The 23,893-nt window shown below is 54.5% G+C and overlaps 2 protein-coding genes across 13 annotated transcripts in view; one reads left to right on the top strand and one right to left on the bottom strand.

Moving 5' to 3' along the window:
• The window catches only part of TANGO2 (transport and golgi organization 2 homolog), a 49,916-nt gene extending 48,472 nt beyond the window's left edge, over window positions 1-1,444 (bottom strand). The window contains exon 1 of the mRNA XM_016938838.4: window positions 1,281-1,444. The gene's annotated coding sequence lies outside the window, so the exon portion shown is untranslated. The remainder of the gene's footprint in view (window positions 1-1,280) is intronic.
• A 205-nt stretch (window positions 1,445-1,649) lies between these two features.
• Window positions 1,650-23,893, top strand: part of ARVCF (ARVCF delta catenin family member) — a 49,955-nt gene continuing 27,711 nt past the window's right edge. For 7 of the 12 annotated variants that reach the window (XM_016939716.4, XM_016939714.4, XM_054675692.2 and 4 more), the window contains exons 1-2: window positions 1,726-1,874; window positions 7,957-8,010. The gene's annotated coding sequence lies outside the window, so the exon portion shown is untranslated. Of the gene's footprint in view, window positions 1,875-7,956; window positions 8,011-23,893 lie in introns of all 12 variants that reach the window. The other 5 variants (XM_016939715.4, XM_009437808.5, XM_054675693.2 and 2 more) reach the window with 3 other exon arrangements.

Below are 23,893 nucleotides of genomic sequence, written 5' to 3'. Positions count from 1 at the left end.
ACCAGGGTCCAATGGCCTTGAAGAGATGGCTGGGGACAGCTGGACTCATTACGTCTACTCCTAAATGGAGGAAACAACCCCTCAGCTACACAGCACCTGAGCCAGAATGTCACCATGGTGCTGCTCCACAGGATGACAGCTACCTGGTTTGTGAGGGCCCCTATTCTAGGGACAGCTACTTCATTCTGCCCTCCCAGAGCAGCAAGCAACAACCCTATGCCAGGAGGCCAATTGGCACGTCAAGTGCCAGCTCCAATCGATTGATAGTAGCTGCCTGGCTCTGAAAGGCAGCTGGGATCGATTCACCATGCTGCCAGCACACAGATGGACCCAGCGGTGGTCCCAGCAGTGAGTTCTTGCCTTGGGCCATTTCATTTTCTTTGTCCTGGCCAAGGAATGATTGGATGAACACACTGGACTCCCAATATGGGTGGATAAGACAAGAGTGTCTGGTCACACCCCTCCACCACTCATAAGCATGGTTGTGGGCAGTTTGGTTCCCCAGGCGGCCTTGGAGAATGCAATGAGCCGAGGAACTGGTCATCTCCAGGTGCATCCAGGGCAGGAAAGGATGACAGCATGCGTGAGACAGGGTCACTGGCTAAGAAGTCATCTCAGGACCTCCCCCTAGAAAAGCCCACTGGGCAGCATCCCTGCTGGTTCCCCCCTACACCACAAGGTTACGCAGAGCTGGCGGAGGGTCATGGTCCCACTCATGGCAGGTGCTCTTAATCTGGCAAGGAAATGCAACCTACGTGAATCTCAACAGGCAGTGAAGCACCGTTTCTTCCTGACTCCAGGTAGGGTGAAGAAAATGGGACAGTAGTACGGGGTGCGGGCATAAACGCACAACTCTGCCTCCCCAGACGCAGAGCTGTGGGGCTGTGAGAATGCCAGGAGGAGGCAAGAAAGGGCGGCCCCATGGGGGGCCTGCAGGGTGGGACAAGCCCAAGAGGTCTCTACATCCAGGCCTGGTGGGGGAGGTGAGCCCCTGGTTTACCGAGGGGGTCCCTTCCTGCTCTCGGAAATACTGCAGCTCCTACCTCCATCGTCTCCCCGCTGCGGGGGCCCAGGGGCGTGAGGGTGAGAGAGCCCCCAGGCCCCAGGGTCAGACGACTGTGTTCAAGCAAGTGAGAACCTCTCTGAGGCTGTTTCCCAACTGTAAAATGGGGATAGCAGCAGAACTCTCTCTCGCGGTTTGCGTGAAGAACACAATTCGATGTCGACAGGAGGGCGCGGCGCGCAGCGCGCAGCGAGTAGCAGGCGCTGAAGAAGGATACCTGTGAACTGGGAGTGGTGGCGGAGGCTACGCGGCCAGAGTCCGGGGAAGGGGCGCCGGCTCTGCCAGTCCCTGCTCGGGGCTGGATGGTCGGGGGATGTTCTCGTAAGTCGGCTGGGAGGGAGCGGTCCCGCGTACCCTGCCACCGCCGCCGCAGAGGTTCGGGCAGGTGCGGGGCCGCGGCCCCTCCGCGAGGGGGCTGGTCATCCGCCGGGACTGACATCCCGGAGGCCCAATGGCAAGCCGTCATCTCCGCGCATCCGCCCAATCGGCGCCGGTTGCCGTGCCGCGCCGGGTCTCTCGACCAATGGGAAAATTTGCTGTCAGATGGGGCGGGGCGGAGATTCGCGTCGCCGGCCCGGTCCGCTTTGCGCACGGGCCGCGTGAGGGCGGGAGGGTTGGCCCGGGGTCTCGGGTTGCGCGCTGGGCCTGGAGGGAGGGGGCGGCCCCCGCACCGGTCCGAGTTGCGGCCGCGTGGACTGCGAGGCGCGCCGCGCCGCGCCCTGGGAACGCCGCTCCCCGCGCGCCAAGGGACCCGGGGAAGCCCTTCTGGGGTCCGAGGCCGCGCTGCGGGGCCGCCCACGCTGCGCTCCAGGTAAGCCTGAGCCAGTGGGCGGGGTGTGGGACCCGGGGCTGGGGCCTCGGGTCGGAGCCGGGACTGGGGGCGGGGCTGCAGATATGGGACGCATTCCGGGCAGCGGTCCGGACAGGGTCCTATCCCTGGAGTCGAGATCCGGGCGAGGGTCTGGGCCGGACGTCGGAGCCAATCTCCGCCCCACCCGCGTCTTGTCCGCGCGCTCTGCGGCGTCCGAGACCCCGGGCCGGCGGGGGCGGGTCTCTTTGTGCGTGGCCTTGGGACCCTACCCGACCCGTCCGGGCGTCTTGCACTGAGCGCTCCAGCCGAGCGCGGCCCGATCCCGCAGCCGTGTCCGCCCCGCGCGACGCTTGGCGCCTAGCTGCCAGGGCCTTGCAGCCACCGAAACTTTCCAACAGCCCGAGGGGCGGCAGGCCGGGAACTTTCCTGGGGCAGCGCGCCGCCGGGAATTCCGCTCAGGGGCACCGACGGCCCGGAGGTGTCCTCGCGCCGCGCTGCTCCTGCCGCCTGGGGGGTGAGAGAGGGCGCGCCACCCGGACCGCCGGCCTGGGTCCCCCTCCCCACGCCGCCCTGCGTCCCCTCGCTGCCGGTGCGGAGACATGTCATCTCCACTCTGAAGGAGACTCTGCTCGGTTTGCTAGGGAGTCGCCCTGAGCAGGTGGCCTGAGAGCTCCAGCCTATTTTAATTTTTAAATAATTAAATATTGGCTGCTTACAATATTTCACCGTTTCTTAGCTATGTGTAATGTAACATACTTAAAATGGAACTAAAGGACTTCAGCTCCCTTTTCCTACATCCAGGCATATTTAGAAATAAGGAAAGGTGCCCCGTGGGTATTTTTTAGAGTAGGCTCTTAATGCTGCTGTCTAATAACCTCAGGTGAGTACCCAGGCTGCTGTCAGAGAAACCTCCCCTATGGTATGGGCCAGGGGGGTGCAGTGGGAGCCTCCACCTCTCCCGACCTTAGCTTCTCTGGGGTAGCTGCCTTTACTTCTTCCTACTTCTTAACTACTGCCTTATCTGCCTTTACTCTGGGATCTGGGCGGTGTTTAGAGGTCTGGTCAAAACAAGGCAGGTGTTACCTATCTTGTACTCACTCTATTGGAGCTGGGATGGTGCTGAATGCGGGGGGCAGTCAGCGCTCTCTTGCTCGGTGTGCCATGCCAGTGGCCGGTCAGCTCCTAAGCAGGTGATCCAGGCCTTAGATCAGGCGACAGTGTGAGCCGCAGCGTGTCTGGGAAGGCATTTCCCCCAGTCTTGCCCCATCCTATCCGCAATGTCTGCTCCCAGCTGTCCCTTGTCCCCACCCTACCCCCATTCTGGGGTCCACCAGCGCCCAGCAGAGGACTGGGCACAGAACATTCGCTAAGGGACTCAAGTCCCAGCTGAGAGGGTAGTTGAGCACAGCCAAGCCGGCCCCTACCCAGCTCTTGGCTGAGCTGCCCTGTCAGGCTTTTCAGCATAAACACAAGGACCTCCTGACCAAGGTTCCTCCTGGGAGAACAAGTTCTGACCCTCAATCCTGCTAAATTTGAGCCTCCCCACCCACCACATCTGGGCTGCTTGGTTCCCATGTTTGCTCTGGCACTCCCTCCAGAGGTGGCCCTGTAGTCTCCCCCCAGTCCCGGGGCCCTCTGCATCTCTGTGGCTCTGTGAGGGTAGGGTAGCACCCCTCCTCCTGTTTGTGCTACACAGGGATTCAGGGTGAGTTCCCTGTGCTCCTTCACCCCAGGAGTCTGGCCTGGGGGAGCATGAGGCTGTCCTGAGTAAGGACAGAAGGTGCAGGAGCAGCAGGATCCCCGGTCTCTGGATGGAGCAGGGAGCTCTGCACACGGATGCCAGGCGCCACCCTCTGTCCAGCCCATCTGTCATGCTCCCCGCCTGGCCCTGGCAGAGGGAGTGACAGGGTAGAGCTGGGATAGGGAGTCAGGGCCCATTCTGTAGATAGGGCCAGGAATGGAGGGTGGGGGTCCACGGACAGCACTGCAGAGCACCAGCTGGGCCTTGGGGGTCCTGGGGACTTCCCTGATGGTGGCTTAGTCATGGGGAGGCGTCTGTTCTTTTGTCAGCAGCTTCAATTAAGACCAGGATGAGGCCGGGCGCAGTGGCTCATGCCTGTAATCCCAGCACTTTGGGAGGCCAAGGCAGGTGGATCACCTGAGGTCAGGAGTTTGACACTAGCCTGGCCAACATGGTGAAACCCCGTCTCTACTAAAAATACAAAAATTAGTCGGGCATGGTGGCATGCGCCTGTAGTCCCAGCTACTCAAGAGGCTGAGTCAGGAGAATCGCTTGAACCGGGGAGGTGAGGGTTGCAGTGAGCCAAGATCACACCACTGCACTCCAGCCTGGGTGATAGAGCGAGACTCTATCTCCAAAAAACAAAAACAAACAAAACAACCAGGATGGGCTGGTCACGGTGGCTCGTGCCTGTAATCCCAGCACTTTGGGAGGCCAAGGCAGGCAGACAGATCACCTGAGGTCAGGAGTTTGAGACCAGCCTGGCCAACATGGTGAAACCCTGTTTCTACTAAAAATACAAAACAAATTAGCTGGACCTGGTGGCATATGCCTGTAATCCCAGCTGCTGGGGAGACTGAGGCAGGAGGGTTGCCTGAACCTGGGAGGCAGAGGTTGCAGTGAGCCAAGATTGTGCCATCGCACTCCAGCCTGGGTGACAGGGTGAGACTCCGTCTCAAAAAAAGAAAAAAAAATACCCACAAAAAAACAAACAGAAAAACCCAAGATGAAGTCTTGGGTCACTCTGAGGGGACTTGGGATCAGGGATCCCTTAGTAGGTTTTCCTGGCTCAGGGCCTTCATATCTTGGCCTATTTCAGGTCGGGAAGATGACCCAGAGCTGGTGGGTGCCTGGGGCCACAGAGTTCCCCCCACTCCATAACCAGTTATGCACAGGCCCTTCCCACTGCCCCTGCTGATTGAGGGGCTGCCGCCTCTGGCAGAGCAACGGGGAGCTCAGCATGGCCACCAGAGGGCAGCTGGGACCGCCACAGCAGGCAAGACCGGCTCCACCCAGCTTCCTGCGGCAGACCAGGACCCTTCCCCAGACACCTGGCTTGGATGACCGGAGCTCGGCCTCCAAGCTGCCTATTGAGGGCGTGGAGTTGGAAAGGAGCCAAGCAAGGCCCCTCGGTGCCCCCCACATGCTTGGTGCAGGCAGAAGGAAGCCTGAAGGCCAGATGGTGGGTGACCACACACAGGCTCAGCAGGGACAGTGAAGGACTAGCCCTGTGCCTGTGTAGCCCCAAAAGTGCAGTGTCCTTCAAGTGTGTGCCCAGGGGCCTCCCAGGCCTTCCCAGGTGTGGGCTGTGCCTCAATGTCCACAGCAGAAGTGGGCGTGTTCTCACTATGTGCCCAGGGTGGCAGCAGGCCTAGGAGAACACTCGGTTTTGCTGTAGTGGACAGCATTGTCATTGAGCAGCATGGACCTTCCCTGTCCAGTGGCCACGGGGCACTCCATGCACCTGCCTGCATTGGCTGTTGCCAGGGCATGTTCTCAGCTACCTACAGTCAGTGTCACCTCACGCTCACAGAGCAGGAAGCCAGGAGACTTGGGGAGGGGTTGGCCTGCTGCGGCCACACTGCAGGGAGTGCAGAGTGAGCTCACCTGGGCCCCTCATTGCCTACCCAGCCCAGGCTGCATCCTCCATCCCAGTTCTGGGCCCAGTGTGTACCCATGGGAGCTGCCCTGTGCCGTCAGCTATCCAAAGGACTGTAGCTTGCCAATCTGGCTGTGTGGACTGGGCCAGGCTTATGCCCCAGTGTGAGACCTCTCAGCCCTCTGGTTGGACCATGGATACCGTGCCAGAACCACAGGGCTTACTAGGGCATCAGTGGGGTGTAGCCAGGGGCTAACAGAGCCCCATGGCCAGCCACCAGGTCTGGACAGTTTGGTGGGGAGCCCCAGTGTGGGGGGGCCCATGGCATGGGTAGGCCCAGGCCATCCTCACTGGAAAAAGGGCCCAATAAAGGGCGTGGTCATTCCCCTGCTTTGAGGCGGCTGGTACTGGGTCCTTGGCCAGGCAGGTGACCCCAGAGCTTGCAGAGCAGCCTTGAAGTAGTACTCAGGGGGCTCCCCCAGGTGAGCACCTCCCCACCTTCCCATATGATCCTATCACTAGTTCTGCCTTCACATCACTGTCCTGTCTGTCGTCCCTCTGTCCGTCCACTGCCCAGAGCTCCCTTAGGTTGTCCACAGATGCTCTGCTCTGCCCCTGCCTGTACGATGCTGCTGTGACTAGTGCACCCTTAGGAAGGATACCCACAGGTCTGGCTGCTCCTACCACTCAGCCTCCTGCAGTGCTGCTATCCTCTGCTCCCACCCATCTCCTGGGGGAAGCCCTCTCCAATACCTCGCTTGGACCCCTTCCCAGGGTTTGCTATTGGCTCTACCATATGGTTGCAGGTTCTTGGCCTGGCTGGACCCCATGAGGTGGGAGGCCCATGAGGAAGGACCCATGTTCTCCTTTGGTCACACTTCCCCAACTGGGTGGTGGGGGAGACTTTGGGAGGCCTGGAGGCAGGAAGACCTGAGTTAAATCCTGGCCCAGCCCTTGTCTGGCTGGGACCCAGTTTCTCCATGTGTAAAATGGGGTATATAGCCAACCTGAGGCACCTGGTAGAGTCAGTGAGGTGACGGCTCACAGCCAGTGTGTCTCGGTTCTGTGGCACATGGTGACTCCGGGGGAGAGGCTGGTGCTTATCAGGGATAAAAAAAAAGTCACATGGTTCTCTGTGGTACAAAACCTATGTGAACACTTAAGAAACATTCCTAGAAATGTCACACTCAGAGCAAAAGCTGGTTCCTAAGCCTCAGACCTTGGAGTAGGAGCAGCATCTCCTCTTCCTCGGGGCGCAGTGCTGGTGGATGGGCTCCCAACCGGGCCTGCCCATCTCAGGCGCGCACACACACTCATATTCACATGCACACACATGCATATGCACATGTGCCTGGCTTGGTCCCCAGTTCTTCCCTGCCTCAGGCCCTGCATCCCACCCCCCATGATCCCACCCTGAGGCATAGCCAGTCGCCCACCCTCACTTGGACCCCTTCCCATGATGAAGAGGCTGTTGTGAGACAGGGAAACACATCGTTGGGGCACCAGAATGGACCATGACCACAAAGGACTATTGGGCGGGGCCTCAGAACAATCTAGAAAACACCGTAGAGGCGGGGGAGAGAGCTCTCATTACCGATGTCCCCCAGAGACAGCCTCCCATCCGAGGCCCAGCCCTTCCCTGTCTGTCTGCAGTGTCCTGTTTTTCATTTTTATGACATGAACACTCTGGCAATATCCCCAGGCCTAGATATAAGGAGAGGGAATGTGTCCCCGGGGCCATTAGCTGAGACAGGAAGCTGCAGGGTCCTCCCCTGAGGAAGGCTGAAAGCTGTGTGAGCACAGGCACCCCCTTGTCTCCTGCTCCAGCCCATAAGCCTGAGCTCCCCAGGCTTGAGTGCCAGGTCCCCCATCCCAGACAAATGGTTATTCACACCTGGCCACAGCTCCAGGGCCAAGAACCTGCCTGCTTCCCCGCCCTCCCTGTACTGGAGACTGTTGGGGGCAGCTGCCTGCCTGGGAGGGCCCAGGATCTATGTTGGCCTCAGGGAACCTCAGGAGAGGCACGTGGCCTCGCCCACAAGGCGGGAGCGGACTCTAGGGAGGTGGAGCAGATGTCTTATGGGGCTGTGAGCACCTGCGTGGGGCAGCAGGACCCTGAGCCTGGCCACCCTGGGGTGGGAGTACTGCTGTGCTGTGTGTGATGGGCAAGACGTCATTATCAGTCCACATCTCTGAAGGATCACGTTTCTGAAGGATGGTCAACAGCATTAGACATGCTGACAAGGAACCGTGGCAGCCCAGTGTCACCTACAGTCCTGGACACATGGGGACAAGAAGGTACACATGAGTGTGTGGTTATGAGTCAGGAGCACCACGGGATGACCTTCAGATCAGGCATGACAAGGTCCTGCTTAGAGGACGGTCTGGGCTCGTGTACCTTTATCCAGCACGGACCTACCCAGCTGGATTGACCTCACTCATGCCCTCTGGTTTCCCTGCAGGAGCCAGAGCCTGCAGGGTGGGTGTCGGGACATGCTGATCTTCCCTCAAGACAGGTGAGTGGCCTGGGTTTAGCTTGGGGACATCCTCTCCTACATAGGACAGCAGAGTGTTCTGGTGGGCCTGGCGGGTGGGGGTGACAGGGATGGACTGGCCCTGGACACTGTGTGCTCCTGGTCCTCCTCACCCTGGGTAGGCACAGCCCCTGGGCTGGACAGGGTGGATGTGAGGGCCTCCTGCCACCAGCTTCGGTTTGTTACTGGCCTGAATATGGACAGCAGCCACTGGTTTGATGTCTGGCTTTAGGGACAAGCCTGTTTGGGGCTGGCTGACGAGGTTGCTGGTCAGTGTTGGTTTGGACATTCACTGGGTCTGCTCTTCACCTGCCTGAGCTAGGATGCCAGCCGCAGTGGCATCCAGTATTGGCACAGCCTGCTGGGCCAGGCCATTCGCTTGCCCCCCAGAGACTGGAGCCACAGGGACAGAGGATAGTCCTGGAGGCCAGGCACACAAAACTTTGTTTGAAAGGGTCTGATAGTAAGTAATTCAATTTTGCAGGCCTTATGGTCTCTGTCACAGCTGCAGTTCTCTGCCACTGTAGGATGAAAATGGCTGCAGACAGCCCATAACTGAATAGTCTGAATGTACTCTGATCACAGCCGTAGGCCATGTGTACTGGCCCGTGGCCTCAGGTGTTATCTGTGTTTGGGGTTCCTCTGCTTATCATGGCTGCTAGCTCCAGTGGGACTGAGGCATAGCGCCTGGGAAGCATGGCAGGGTTGGAGGCTGAGTGGTCCATGTCCCCCAGGACCCTCTGAAGGATGGTAAGGCATGCCCTGCTCACATCCACACTGCCAGAGTTTTGCCGCGATGGGTGCTGTTCAGCAGAGTGGGTGATGGCTTAAAAGAATGGCTCCTGGCCATTCTTGTTCCTCCAGTCCCCACCCTGGCCATCTGCCTGTCCCCCCAAAAAGCAGTCTCTGTGGGAGGCATGGCTGACAGCCCTGTGGTTTCTCAGTGACAATTAGTGCCCATTGTGGAGGCGTGGCCCAGCCAGTGCTGTGCCTAAGTGGTAGGGAGAAGGCCATGGCCTCCGGATGCCTGAGTGACCTAGGCTGAGGGATCTAGGGCAGATGGGAGGGACAGGATGACTGACTCCTTGCCTGTTCCCAAGTCCTTGGGCATGGAAAGCTGCCGGCCGGGCCAGCCTAGTGGGAGCTGGGTCTGCTGCCGCCTGGCTGTGTGGGAGGACCAGCGTCTGGCTGAGAATGTCACTACTCAGGCCATTTGGCCATGCAGGGTCTTCTGGGTTGGGACAAAGAAGCTCAGGCAGGGTACTTGGCTTGCTTGTGGCACAGGTGACAGGGCATCTCAGGGTGGCAGGAGGGGCTGTCCCATTGCCCTTAACTCCTCGTAGGTCACCACACTTCAGGGAGGCCAGGTCAGCCAGACACCAAACGACAGCCCTGGTAACAGGGTCCGCAGGAGGGTGGTTGGCTGGGCAGGTCCGAGGCTGCCCAGGCACACTTGCTCACTCTCCCTCCTGTTGCTTGCTCCTTTCTTGTCCCTTCTTTTCCCTCCCCTCTCCAGTTCTTGGTCTTCTCTGTGTTTCTCTGTGGCCCTCTCTGTGCCTCTTTCTCTGCCTTTCCCCATCTCCTATCCTGCCCATCTGGAATGTGGTGATTGTTTATTCCTGTCTGCTGTGGTGATTGGTTTTTCATGTCTGCCCTGGGCACTGGTGCGATGGGTGATGGCATTTGTGCCATCTCTGCTCTGGCCTGGGCAACCTGGGCCCTGGCTTGTGGCTGCCTGCTCTGCTGGGCCCTGGGGTGTGGTCCTGTCCACAGCGGGAGGCAGCTGGGGAGGGAGCCTCAGGGCTCAGCTGGGACAGGGGCTGATGTAAACACCCATGTGTCACCACACTCAGCACCCACTCACCCAGCCTCATGCTGGGTCCTGGGCATCACAGGCATATCAGGCCCAGCCCTGCCCCTGAGGAGCTCCCAGCCTGGTTGAGGAGATCCACAACACACAGAGGAACCAGTGGCCAACTGTGGGGTTACAAGATGGTGATGAGTAGCATGGCTCCCTTAGGAGGGGGAGCTGGGAGGGTGTGATGGGGTGGTGCACGCTGAGACCAGGCCTGAGTGAGAAGGGCTGGCGGGGACACAGATGCCCTGCCGTTTCCCATAGCTGGCCAGCAGTGGTGTCCTCTCAGAGACCAGCACCAGCCTGGCCTCCTCCATCAGCCGCCATGTGCCTGCAGGGGGTTGCGGCTTCGTCTCCTGTGGCCGCCTGGCCCCTATGACAGGCTTTCTCTTGGGTTTTGATGTGTTTCTCAGCCATTGTATGAGTCTTCGTATATTAAAGATATTAATTCTTCACTCCTCTTTCTGCCTACTGCACATTTTTCTCACCCTTTTTGTTTATGATCATTTTGATGTCAAAAATGTTTCTTATTTTGTGGTGAAGTGTGTTGGATTTTTCCCCATTTTTAGATATTCCGTCTCTCGTCTCTCTGTGTAGTCAACTCTCCCTAGCATGCAGCCGGATAAAGATGCACCTGTCTTTTCTTCTAGAAGGTATTTTTACTTTAGTTTTGTACACAGCATTTAATCTGTCTGTCTTAGTCCATTTTGGGCTGCTGTATCAGAATACCTGAGACTGGCTAATTCCTGAAAAACAAAGACTTATTTCTAACAATTTTGGAGACGGGGAAGTCCAGGATTGAGGGGCCACATCTGGCGAGGGCCTTCTTTGTCGCTACATCCCCCAGGAGGTGGCAGAAGGGCAGGAGCACACGTGAGAGAGCGCTGAAGGAGGCGGAACCCATCCTTTTATCAGTAACCTGCTCCCGAAATAACAAATCCACTCCCACTGTAACGGAATTAATCCATTCATGTAGCAGAGCCCTTGTGACCTAAACACCTCTTAGAGGTCCTACCTTCAACACTGTTGCGTTGGGAATTAAGTTTCCAACACGTGAACTTTGGGGGACACGTTCAGCCCATAGCACAAACTAGTATTTATTCTGATGTAAATGGATGGCAAGGATTTAACTTTGTTTTCACAGCTGCATCTGAACTGTTTCCTTTTTGTTTGTTTGTTTTGAGACGGAGTCTCGCTCTGTCACCCAGACTGGGGTGCAGTGGCGCATTCTTGGCTCACTGCAACCTTCACCTCCCACGTTCAAGCAATTCTCCTGCCTCAACCTCCCGAGTAGCTGGGATTACAGGTGCCTGCCACCATCACCAGCTAATTAAAAAAAATTTTTTTTTTAATAGAGATGGGATTTCACCATGTCCAGGCTGGTGTCGAACTCCTGACCTCAGGTGATCCTCCCGCCTCGGCCTCCCAAAGTGCTGGGATTACAGGTGTGAGCCACCGCTCCCGGCCATGCCTGGCTAATTTTTGTATTTTTTGTACAGACAGGGTTGTGCCATGTTGCCCAGGTTGGTCTCGAACTTCTGGGCCCCAGCAATCCACTTGCCTTGGCCTCCCAAAGTGCTGGGATTACAGGTGTGAGCCACTGCACCCAGCCTTAAATTTTTACCTTTGATCTACTATTTATTTCAAAAGGGTAGGCCTGGCACGGTGGCTCATGCTTGTAATCCCAGCACTTTGGGAGGCTGAGGCAGGCAGATCACGAGGTCAAGAGATCAAGACCATCCTGGTCAACATGGTGAAACCCCGTCTCTACTAAAAATACAAAAATTAGCTAGGCATGGTGGCACGCACCTGTAGTCCCAGCTACTCGGGAGGCTGAGGCAGGAGAATCACTTGAACCCAGGAGGCGGAAGTTGCAGTGAGCCGAGATCGCGCCACTGCACTCTAGCCTGGCGACAGGGCAAGACTCTGTCTCAATAAATAAATAAATAAAAGGGTATTACGCAATTTCTTACTTATTATGTGAGGGAGCCTCTTTTTTTTTTTTTGAGACAGAGTCACCCTCTACCGCCCAGGCTGGAGTGCAGTGGCGCGATCTCGGCTCACTGCAAGCTCCGCCTCCTGGGTTCACACCATTCTCCTGCCTCAGCCTCCCAAGTAGCTGGAACTACAGGTGCTCACCGCCACGCCCGGCTAATTTTTTTTGTACTTTTAGTAGAGACGGGGTTTCACCATGTTAGCCAGGATGGTCTCGATCTCCTGACCTCGTGATCCGCCCGCCTTGGCCTCCCAAAGTGCTGGGATTACAGGCGTAAGCCACCACGCCTGGCCAGGGAGCCTCTTTTTTAATTTTAATTTTTAATTATGGTAGAATACACATAACAAAATTTACTATCTTAACCATTTTCAAGTGTACAATTCAGTAGTGTTGTTTGTTCACATTGCTGTGCAACCAATTTCAGAACTTTTTTTTATTCTTGCAAAATAGAAACTCTGTACCCATTAGAAAACTCCCCGTTTGCACCTTTCTTGAAGTGCTTCTACTTTTCCTATTGTTTGACTACTTTAGATGCCTTACATAAATAGAATCTCACAGTATCTGTCTTTTTGTGACTGGCTTATTTCACTTAGCCAGAATATCATATGTCAGAATTTGCTGCGTGATAGTCCATTGTAAATCTATACCACATTTTGTTTATCCATTTATCCACTGGTGGACACTTGGGTTGCTTCCCCTTTTTGGCTGTTGTGAATAATGCTGCTGTGAATATGATTGTGCACATATCTCTTGGAGACTCTGCTTTCAATTCTTTTTTTTTTTTTTTTTTTTTTTTTTAGACGGAGTCTCGCTCTGTCGCCCAGGCTGGAGTGCAGTGGCACGATCTTGGCTCACTGCAAGCTCCGCCTCCCAAGTTCACAAGTAGCTGGGACTACAGGCGCCCGCCACCACGCCCGGCTAATTTTTTTGTGTTTTTAGTAGAGACGGGGTTTCACCGTGTTAGCCAGGATGGTCTCGATCTCCTGACCTTGTGATCCACCCGCCTCGGCCTCCCAAAGTGTTGGGATTACAGGCGTGAGCCACCACGCCTGGCCTCAATTCTTTTAGATACATAATGCAGAATTTTCTGATTGCTGGACCATATGGTAATTCTATTTTTAATTTTTTGAGGAACTGCCATACTGATCTTACATTCCCACCAGCAGTGCACAAGGGTCTTAATTTGTCTGTATCCCTGCCAAAACTTTTTTTTTTTTTTTTAGACTAGCCATCCTAATGGGTGTAAGGTGATATTTCATTGCAGCCTCGATTTGCTCTTCCCTAATGATAGAAATGTTGAGCAAATTTTTTAACATGCTTGTTGGCCGTTTATATATCTTCTTTGGAGAAATGTCAGTTCAACTCCACTCATTTTTAAATTGGGTTATTTGTGTTTTTTTGCTGTTGTTAAGTTTTGGGAGTTCTTTACATATTCTGGATATGAATTCCTTTTCAGATATATGATTTACAAATCTTTTCTCCCATTCTGTTGGTTGCTTTTTCACTATATTGATTGTGTCCTTTGATGAACAGACATTTTAAATTTGGATGTAGTACAATTTATTTTTACTTCTGTTGCCTGTGTTTTTGGTATCTTATCTAAGATATCATTGCCAAATCCAGTGTCATGAAGACTTCCCCCTCTATTTTCTTCTAAGAGTTTTATAGTTTGAGGTCTTATGTTTAGATCTTTCATCTATTTTGAGTTAATTTTTGTATATGTAATAAGGCAAGGGTGTGAGTTCATTCATTTACATGTGTGTATCCAGTTCCATCATTTGTTGAAAAGACCATCATTTCCCTAATGAATGGTCCTGGCACCTTTATTGAAGGTCATTTGACCGTATTCATGAGGGTTTGTTTCTGGGCTCTGTATTCTATTCCATTGGTCTTTGTGTCTGTCCTTATGCTAATACCACACTGTTTTGATTACTGTAGCTTTGTAGTAAGTTTTGAAATCAGGAAGTGTGAGTCTTTAAATGTTGTTCTTTTTCCAGATTGTTTTGGCTCTTTGGGCTCCTTAAAGATCGATATAAATCTTATGATAGATTTCTCTGTTTCTGCAAACAATGTCATTGGGATTTTTTTTTCTTTTCTTTTCTTTTTTTTTTGACAGGTCTTGTTCTGTCATCTAGGCTGGAATGCAATGGTGTGATCCTAGCTTACTGTGGCCTTGAACCCCTGGGTTCAAGCAGTTCTTTAGCCTCAGCCTCTGACTAGCTAGGATTACAGATACACGCTACTATGCCTGGCTGTCATTGGGATTTTAATAGGAATTGCACTGAATCTGTAGATCCCTTTCAGTAGTATCGTCATTGTAACAGTGGTAAATCTTCCCAGCCATGAACATGGGATATCTTTCCACTGATTTAGGTCTTTTTAAATTTTTCTTGGTAATGTTTTATAGTTTTCAGTGTACAGATCTTAAGTTTCTTAAGTTTAGTATTATGTAATCTATTCTTTTTAATGGTATTGTAAATGGAATAGTTTTTTTAAATTTCCCTTTCAGGTTGTTCATTGTTCATATATAGAAATGCAACTGATTTCTGGGTATTCATTTTTTATCCTGTACCTTTGCTGATTTCATTTTTTACATCTAATAGAGTTTTTAAAAAATGCATGTAGAATCTTTATGGTTTTATATAAGGTTATGTCATCTATGAACAGATGGTTTTTCTTCTTTCTTTCTAATTTGGATGTCTTTTATTTCTTTTTCTTGCCTAATTACTCTGTCTAAAACTTCTAGTACTATGTTGAATGGAAGTGGTCAAAACAGCCATCTTTGTCTTGTTTATGATCTTAGGAGAAAAGCTTTCAGTCTTTCACCATTGAGTATGATGTTATGGGCTTTTCATATATAGCTTTCATCATGTTGAGAAAGTTTCCTTCTTTTCCTAGTTTGAGTGTTTTTATCATGACAGACTATCGAATTTTGTTAAATGTTTTTCCTGCATCATTTGACATGATTGTGATTTTTGTCCTTTATTCTGTTACTGTGGTGTATTACATTGATTGATTTTTGTACATGGAACCATCCTTGCATTCCAGGAGTAAAATCCCACTTGGTTAGGTTTATAATTCTTGTAAAATGCAGCTGAATTTGGTTTGCTAGTGTTTTTTTGTTTGTTTGTTTTGAGAATTTTTGTTTCAGTATTCATAAGGGTTATTGGCCTGTGGTTTTCTTTTCTTGTAGTGTCTTTTCCTGGCTTTGGTATTAGGGTAAGGCTGACCTCATAAAATGAATTAGGAAGTGTTCCTTCCTCTTTATTTTTGGGAAAAGTTTGAGGACGATTGGTGTTACAATTACTTGAATGTTTGGTAGAATACACCAGTGAAACCATCTGGTCCTGGGCTTTACTTTGCTGGAGGTTTTTGATTACTGATTCAGTTTTGTTGCTAGTTGTAAATCTAATCAATGTTTTCTATTTCTTCATGATTCAGTCTTGGTAGGTTGTGTGTTTCTAGGAAATTTTTCCATTTCATCTAGGTTATCTAATTTGTTGGTGCATAATTCTTTATGGTAGTCTGTTACCATCTTTTTATTTTAATGTTATACAAAGAAAAGGAAAACAAATTGAGTTTTTTTTGTTCTGTTTTATTGTTTGATTGTTGTTTGGCTTGGTTAGATTTTGTTTTGTGGTTCTTGGATTCGTACCTAATCTGTTGGAGTCATCAGTCCACAAACCCATGAATTTCCTGAGCCAGTAAAAATGCTTCCAATGGGCAGCTGACAGAGGACTGCTACAGACAACTGGAGCTGCCTTAATGCATTCAGAATCGCAGGCCCTTGCTGAAAAAATCAATTCCACACATCAGCAGCTGCTATTCCCTTGACACAATCTTCATGCGCAGGCTGTGGGCTTCTCACAAACTTGTGGTGGTGGCAGCCCCCAAATTTGAATCCCAGCAGTGCAAGCACAGGATCCCTTGGGTTATCCAGGCCTCATTTACTCCCGAATTCTTCTCTTCTTTTGGTTCTTAAAACTACTTCTCTGGGTAGTCCAGGGCTCTACTAGGTAAGATGAATTTGCTGCCTCTGAAAATCCAGAAACCTCACCATAATTTTTCCTTATGGGGTTTCAGAGCGATGTTAACTTTGTAAAAGATCTCAAGTAAAGAGGAGAGGCGTTTGTTTGTTTTAACAAAGCTGTCAGCTCTTTTTTATCATAAAACAGCGTCTGAGCTGTGAGAGACGGGAGCCAGGCAGCAGGCAGCAGCCTGTTGAGGCTGACATTTACAGAGGGACAGTATGCAGCCCCTGCAGGCCTGCAGACGGCCTGGTATAGAGAGAGGCCCAGGCTTCAGCACAGCCCGCAGGTCAGAGCTGGGCACCCTCCTCCCTACACCTCGAAGTGGACACAGCGCATTTAGGAGCCAGAGGAAATGAGACTGAATTGTAAAAGCCAGAGGTAGACACATCCGTGACTTCCTGGGCTTCTTTTCTGGACAGAAGGCTCACACCCTAACTCAGATTCCAGCCCCGACGCTGACAGCCCTGTTGGACGTACTCCTGTTGAGGTGGTTTCTGGCCGTTTTTCTGTGGTTGGAAGAGCACTGTCTGTCGTTCTCCCTCTGGAAACTCCTATCATGTGGAAGTTTGGCCCTGGGCTCTGTCTTCTGTGGCTCCCACCATCCTCTTGTCATCTCTCCTGTTTGCTGTTGGGGTTGGGAGGACCGTCTTAGTGTACTTTCTCCAGCCTCACACTGCGTGTTTTCTACAGTCTGCTGTTTACTGTCTCTGCTGGGATTTTCTTTAAATCTCCATGGGATCCTCATTATTTATAGCAGCTCCTTTTCTTTCTTTCTCTTCTTTTTTTGAGATGAAGTTTTGCTTTTTTTGCCCAGGCTGGAGTACAGTGAGGTGATCCTGGCTCACCGCAACCTCTGCCTCCTGCCTCAGCCTCAGTCCTGAGTAGCTGGGATTACAGGCATGCACCACCACACCCAGCTAATTTTGTTTGTATTTTTAGTAGAGATGGGGTTTCTCCATGTTGGTCAGGCAGGTCTCGAACTCCCGACCTCAGGTGATCCTCCCACCTTGGCCTTCCAAAGTGCTGGGATTACAGGTATGAGCCATCGTGCCCAGCCAGCAGCTCCTTTTCATTGTGGTCTGTGGCCAGTGGAGTTGAACACCATCTTTAACCTTCTAGGGCACATACCAGCTGTTTCCTAAGAAATGCGCTAAATGTGACTCAGCGGGAAGCGGCTTCCTGAGTCCTCCCATGGTGGAAGGGTCTTCCCTGGGCACTAGGCTGCTGTAAGTTGTGCTTGTCCCTGCAGGTGGGTCTGTGCAAGCTCGGGGTCTGCAGGCCCAGCCACTCCCACCTGTCTCAGAGGAACCTCATGTGGGATCAGAGGCAGGGGATCCTGCAGATTGTGGTGTTAGGGGCAGGCTTGACCCGGCCTCAGGGGTCTCGGAGGGGGTCTGCCTTGCCCGGTGTCCAAGACAGGAATGGGGTCTGCCTAGCATGCTGATCTTCACCAGGAGCCAAGATGTCCCCCACCCCCCAAAGGGCCTGTCAGGACTTCTAGGTGGGATAAGCAGTGGCCATATGGGTGTGGACGAGTGTGCCTGCTGGTGCGTGTGCCTGTGGGGCAGCTGTGGGTCCCTGTGCTTGGGTGTGCTTGTGTGTGTGTCTGTGTGTGTCTTAGTTCATTCACGCTCTGCCACCAAATACCTTAGATGGAGTCCTTTATAAACAACAGAAACATATTGTTCACAGTGCTGGAGGCTGGGAAGTCTAAGATCGAGGCGCCAGCAGATTCCGTGTCTGGTGAGGGCTGTTGATAGATGACGCTTTCTGTGTGTCCTCTCATGGCGGAAGGGGTAAACCAGCCCCCAAGGGCCGCTTTGATACGGACACTGATCATATAAGGGCACTAATCACCTCCTAAAGGCCCTACCTCTTAATACTGTCACATTGGAGATTAGGTTTTAATGTGAATTTGGGAACACTAGCATTCACACCGTACCAGTGTGGGTGGCTGCACACATGTGCCAGTAGGTGCCTTTGAGGAGGGCCCCAAACTGTCAGCACTTCTCCCACCTCTTTGTGGCGGGGACTGGACACACAGTCAAGTCCCGAGGCTCTCCTGGTATGTGGCAGTGGGAGCCAGATGGGAGGCTGCAGGGCCTGGAATCTGCCCTGGATGGGGTGGTGCAGCCCCCTGCCTGGCCCTCTGTGTTGCTTGCATATGAAAGGCAGGACTTTGCGCACTTGCTGGAGGTTGGTGTCTAGGCCTGTTGCCATGGGCACTCCGGAGTGGAGCTGGCTCCCAGCAGAGGAGGGGGTTGGGAGCGGCAAGGCCAGCGTCCAGCTCAGGCTCTGGGAGGGATGAGCTGTGCCCCAGGCACCCTGGGAGCAGCCAGCGCTGGGCAGAGGCCACACAGGACCCTGGGGCAAGGGCAGACCAAAGGGGACGTGGAACCTCCCTGCATATGACAGGGTGGGCTCTACTTCATGCTGGGTCAAGATCTCACACCACTGGCTCCTCTGATGTGCTGGGTGGGAGAAGGGTACAGTGAGGAGCACCTTTCCCAAGGGTTTTGGGACTTTCTGGGGACAGGCTGTTGTCCCTAAGGGCTGGCAGCACTGCCTCCTTCCTGAGGCTCACCTCTCAGTGCTGGGTCCTGGTTCTGCCCCTTCCAGTGCAGGGAAGATGATGGCTGGGAAAGTGACTTTGTCCCCTTGTTCTAGAAGGTCAGGGGAGGGTCCTTTGGAGGAGGCACTGGGGCTTGCACCTGTCTTATCTCTTGGCTTCACAGGCTGAAGCTGCCGGTGGTTCTGTCTCCAGCCTGAACCCCTTTCTTCCAGAACTTCATGCATCTAGTGGTCCCTCAGCCTCTCCAGCCTCAGAGACCCCCTTTGCACCCTCCCACTCAGGGTCCCGGCCCTTCCCTCCAGCCACCCAGGCCTGATCCCTTGTGGTCAGCCCAGACTTAATTCTCTCACCCACACCATCCTCTGATCCATTCTGAACCATATGGCCTACGTCCACCACAGCAACCACCCTATGGCCACTCCCTGCCACGGCAGCTGGAGGGTCCCAACCCCCACCCCTGTGCCTGCAGGTGTCAGCAGAGAGTGGGGTGCCAGTGGGGAAGGCAGGTTGGGAGGGGTGTGGTGAGGGCCTCCATTGGGGGTGCAGCAAGTGCTTGCTGACCCAGGCACTGCCCTGTGGGGGCAGCCCTTGGCCCCACTCCCTAGTAGTCAGGTAGATTTGCCTACAAAAGGATGGATCTCTCCCTGGGCCAGTGCCTCCTCGTGCTGCCGCAGGGGGCCAGTGATCCCCCCCACAACCCCACCCCAGGGGCTTAGTTAGCAAAGCTGCTGTGGGTCAGAGTGAGGTCAACTCGGGAGGGCCTCTAGGCAGGGCGCCCGCATGCAGGGAGCTGCCAGGTGCCTGGTCAGCAGCAGTCAGTGGGTTGGGGGGTGGGGGTGGGGGCAGGGACTCTCAGGCCAGTACAGGAGGGGCTCCGGGGCTGGGAGTCTGGGGAAATGTGGCCTGGCCTCCTCTGCCTCCCTGGCTGTGGGGCTGTAGCATGGATGGGACAGCCATGCTGTCACTGTGCCAGGGACCCACATCATCCTCAGGGTTCCATTTCCCCAGCCCTGGAATAAGCCAAGCCATGGTGAGGTTCCCTTTTATCCAACTCTGGCCTGTCCCAGAGTTGTGGCTGCAGCAAGGCCAGTGACATTTCCCCCTGGGCGGATAGGTGAAGACGGAGGCTGAGGCTTGAGAAGTGAGAGGACAGTAAACTGAGTGGGGCCCAGATGCCAGGGCCAGTCCTCTCGGCACACCTGGTGCCAGACCTCCCACTGTCTGACCTGCCGTCTCACGGCCCCTGCCTGCCCTCCCACGGAGGACTTCCTGTCCCCATCTCCCACCAGGCACTGTTCCTGCAGCCATCCTGGGCATTTCCTGACCGGCGGGAGCTCCCCTGCCAGTGCTGTTTTCCACTTATCTAAGCAGAGTGTGTTCTTTGTCAAAACAACAGAGGGAAAAGCAGGAACCCCCCAGCTCCTGCAGAGAGGCTTCTCAGTGCTGTCTCTGCCCAGCCTCAGCCTGGCCTCCTGGGCTGTCCGGCTCATCCATCCGGAGACCCTTCTGGGTGGGCAGCTGGGGCGGGCTGGCCTAACCTGAAGGCTCTCCTACCTCAGCTTCCTTGGCTCCGAAACCTGGGAGGGGGGCTGGGCTGGCGGGCCCTGCTTTACCCCCCAGGGGCCCTTTGGCCACAGGCTCCCAGGGGCTGCACCCCACCTCCCCTCAAAGGGGCTTTGTGTCACCACAAAGAGGCTCTGTCCCTCAGGAGAAGCCTGGGTGTTTCCATGGTGATAGAGGGGCTGGGAAGAAGGGGTCTAACCCCGTCTTCCGGTGGGGGGGGAAAGGGCGTTGCAGGCGGACGGCCCTGTGCACTCAGGCTGGTGGCCAGCGTGGTGACTGCTGCACCTGCCCGCTGAGGCCCCTCAGCCTGGTGGACAGCTGTCTCCTACAGTGCCTCAGTGGGGCCGTAGGGCGTGGTAGGGCAGGGCTCCCAGGCCCTGTGGCTGTCTGCCTCTGATCCCAGCCTAGCTGTGAACCCTGTCAGTTCCCTCCTCAGGGATGCTTTGGTCCCTGTGCCCACCCCAGAGTACAGAGGACGGGGCTCAGCTCCATGTCTGGGCCTTTTACACCCCGCCTCCGCCTCCGCCTCCACTGCGCCTGCCCTCCCTAAGGCAGGGCATGAGCCACACGGCACCTTGCGGGGTGGGTGCCCGTCCCGGTAAGCCGTGGAGGCAATGGGCCAGCCACCGCCACCAATGTCCGGCCCACTTAGTAGGGCACTACACCTCTCCACACTCCTACAAACTTCATGCTCATCATTGGGGGCGGAATGGGTGGGCTGAGTGTGCAGGGGAGAAGACACTGCACTGGCAGCCTCTGCAGCCCTCTCCCTGGAGCTCCCCAGCCTTTGAGCCCTTGGTGGTGCCCTGGGCAGGCTGCAGCAGGGAGCCCAGAGAATGTGGCCCCTCACTGCCACTACTCCACGGCTTGGAGTCTGCAGGACCACCCACTGCTGCAGCTGTAGCTAGAGTCTGGGTCAGGCACAGGAAGGGCATTGGGGGCTGTTTTGAATCGGGACCTGGAGGACTCCTTTCCACCCCATCTCATGTCTCCTCATGGAGAGGCAGGTCTCAGGAGACCAAGGAGACTTAAACGATGCTGCTGTTGGCACAGGGAGCAGGTGTCTGTGACCTGCTGGATTGAGAATCTTAAGCCCAGACCCTTTAGGGACCTCCAGCAGTGGCTCCCTGTGGCTCATGCCTCCCATAGAGGAGGGACAGTTGCTGGGACACTCGCCTGCCCTGCCTGCTCACCTGTCACGTCCTGCCTGCAGTCACTGGGCTCGTTCGGCCACTAGAGCCAGCCCTTGCCCTAACCTTAGGCTGCCCAGCTCCCTGGCCCCCAGCAGCGACCCTGCCTTGACCAGACCCCCAGCTTCCGTATCAGCCCCACACAGCCCCTAGTCCCCCTGGACCTCCCATCCAGCATGCCCCCTGGGGCTGGCCAGTGTAGCTTTGGTCTTGGCCACCTTTGGCCTTGGGCACTGCATTAGTGCAGGGCAGGAGCAGCGTGGGAAGAGGACCTTTCTGAGTATTCTCCCTGGACATGGGAGTGGTCCCTCACATGATCAGCGGGTGCCACTGAGTGAGCATGTGGACAGCCTGGGGAGCTATCTCTGTCCCTCTACCCAACCCCCTGATGGCGTCTCATCCAGCCTGGCTCGTTGCCTCTGCTGGGGAAATCAAATTTCCAGGCTGAATCTGATTATGGCTCTCTGACAGTGGGCACCGCCCTGGCCCCTGGGGAGATTAGTCCCTGGCCTCTGCTTTCACTCGCCTGCCTGGTGGGGAGGGTATCTGGTTTGTCTATTTCCTACTGAGGTTCTGATTATGCCAGCGGCCCGTGCTTCGAGGAGTGGTAGACTGGCAGGGGCAGGACTGTGGGGCTCTGGAGCAGCCTATGAGAGCACCTAATGGGCTGAGGATGCCACTTTGTTGTTGTATGTTACAAATACTTGATCCCAACATGTCGATTGTCTTTTCATTTTCTTTGTGGCTGCTTCTTCCATTATGGAAAATTACAAATGCACAGAAGTGGAGAGCCTAGTGTGATGGGTCCTGCACACCCCACACCAGCCTCACCATGCTGGAGTCATGGTCTGCGAGTAACGCCAGCACCCGTCATTTCATCAAAACGCTCACTGCATGTGTTGCTCTAAATGGTGTCAGTTCTTTAAAAAACATGACCACACTGTGTGGCCCTTTTTTTTTTTTTGGATATACAGAAAGTTTCATTCTCACAAAGTCACGCTTGTGCGTCTTTCCTCGGGGGTTCTTTCTGCTGCTTGGAGGCTGAGAACAGTCATCCCCAGCCCAGGCACCCCGGACCCAACACAGTCTGCAAGGGACTGTGGTCCTGGCCTTGGCACAGATGGACGTGGACTCCGCCCTGTGAACCCCAGGCCCCCGGCTCTGGCCCTGTCCCAGCTTGAGTACAGTGCCCGGCCAGTGGGCTTGGCCAGAAGCTACCCACAAGGCTTTGGGCACCATCTGACCACAGGGGCAACAGGGTAAACATGGGGCCCCCACAAGGCCTGGCCAGCTAGGGGGACGAGGAAGTCTCTGTGCTGGCAGCTCCCAGGATGTCCTCCCAGGCAGAAGGTGGGTGCTGGGCCTGGGTCCAACTCCTGCCAGGGCACTTCTGGCATCATTTCCTCCTTGTAGGGATGGGTGGAGGGGAAAGGGGGTGTGGGAGGAGGCTCGATGGTCATCCGTCCCGTCTCTCCCCTCGGAGGGGGGGCCAGCGCAGCCCTGGCTGTGTTCTGGTAGACAGCTGGCAAGGGGTCAGGATGGGAGCCAGGCCCCGCCTGCCACCCTTCACTGGCCTGACCCTTCGGAAATTCCTCTAATTCCTCAACCCACACTGGACTCGGGCCCCATAATTTCATTTTCCGGACAAGGCTCTGGCCGCACTCCCGAGGAGGAATGTCTGGGTCGGCAAGATGTCGTCAAATGTCAGCTTTGGTTTCAGGGAAAGGATTTAGCTTCTACCCTCAGGTTCCTCACCATGCCTTCGTGTTCCTGACAGTGTGTGTTGACCATGGTTTGCCCCAGAGGGTTTGCGGGCCGGGGCTTTCCCCACTTAGTGAGGTTCCAGCATTTCCTTCCTGCCCACCGGCACTTACACAGCCCACCCACCCTTCCATTCATGCATCCCACTCTATTTTCTCCTTCATCCAATCCTCCATCCACCCAGCCTTCAGCATCCCATCTGCCCACCCTCCTACACATTCTTCCATCATCATTTTATCTCTCTACCACCACCCGTATCCGTCCAGCCACCTTCCCATCCAACTAGCCACCATTCACCCATCCTCCCATCTCCCCTCATTTTCTTATATAACCACCTACTAGCCTCCTGTCCACACACTTGTTCACTCACTCAGTTACACCCCCTTCTATCTGGCCTCCTCTTCTCCCATCCCTCCAGCCACCCACCCACAAATCTATTACTCATCCATCCATTCATCTGTAAACCCATCCAATCATCCATCTAGCTGTCTACCCTTCTATGACTTCATCCACCTCCCTATCCATTCACCCATCTGTCTGTCCATACCCCTCATTCCCCAATCTGTCCATCCGTCTGTCCATCCTCCACCATCCCCCCCACCCATCCATCCGTTCATCCATCCATCCCCCACCATCCCATCTATGCGTCTGTTTTTCTCTCTGTCCATCGCCTACCATCCTCCTACCCACCCATCCATCCATTCATCTATATCTTCATCTCCCACCATCCCCCGACCCACCCATCCATCCATTCATCTATATCTTCATCTCCCACCATCCACCGACCCACCCATCCATCCATTCATCTATATGTCCATCTCCCATCATCCCCCCCCACCTACCCACCCATCCATCCATTCATCCATATGTTCATCCTCCACCATCCCCCACCCACCC

This window comes from Pan troglodytes, chromosome 23 (genome assembly GCF_028858775.2).
Source record: "Pan troglodytes isolate AG18354 chromosome 23, NHGRI_mPanTro3-v2.0_pri, whole genome shotgun sequence".
Lineage (NCBI taxonomy): Eukaryota > Metazoa > Chordata > Mammalia > Primates > Hominidae > Pan > Pan troglodytes.
This window is presented reverse-complemented; position numbering and strand designations above follow the sequence as displayed.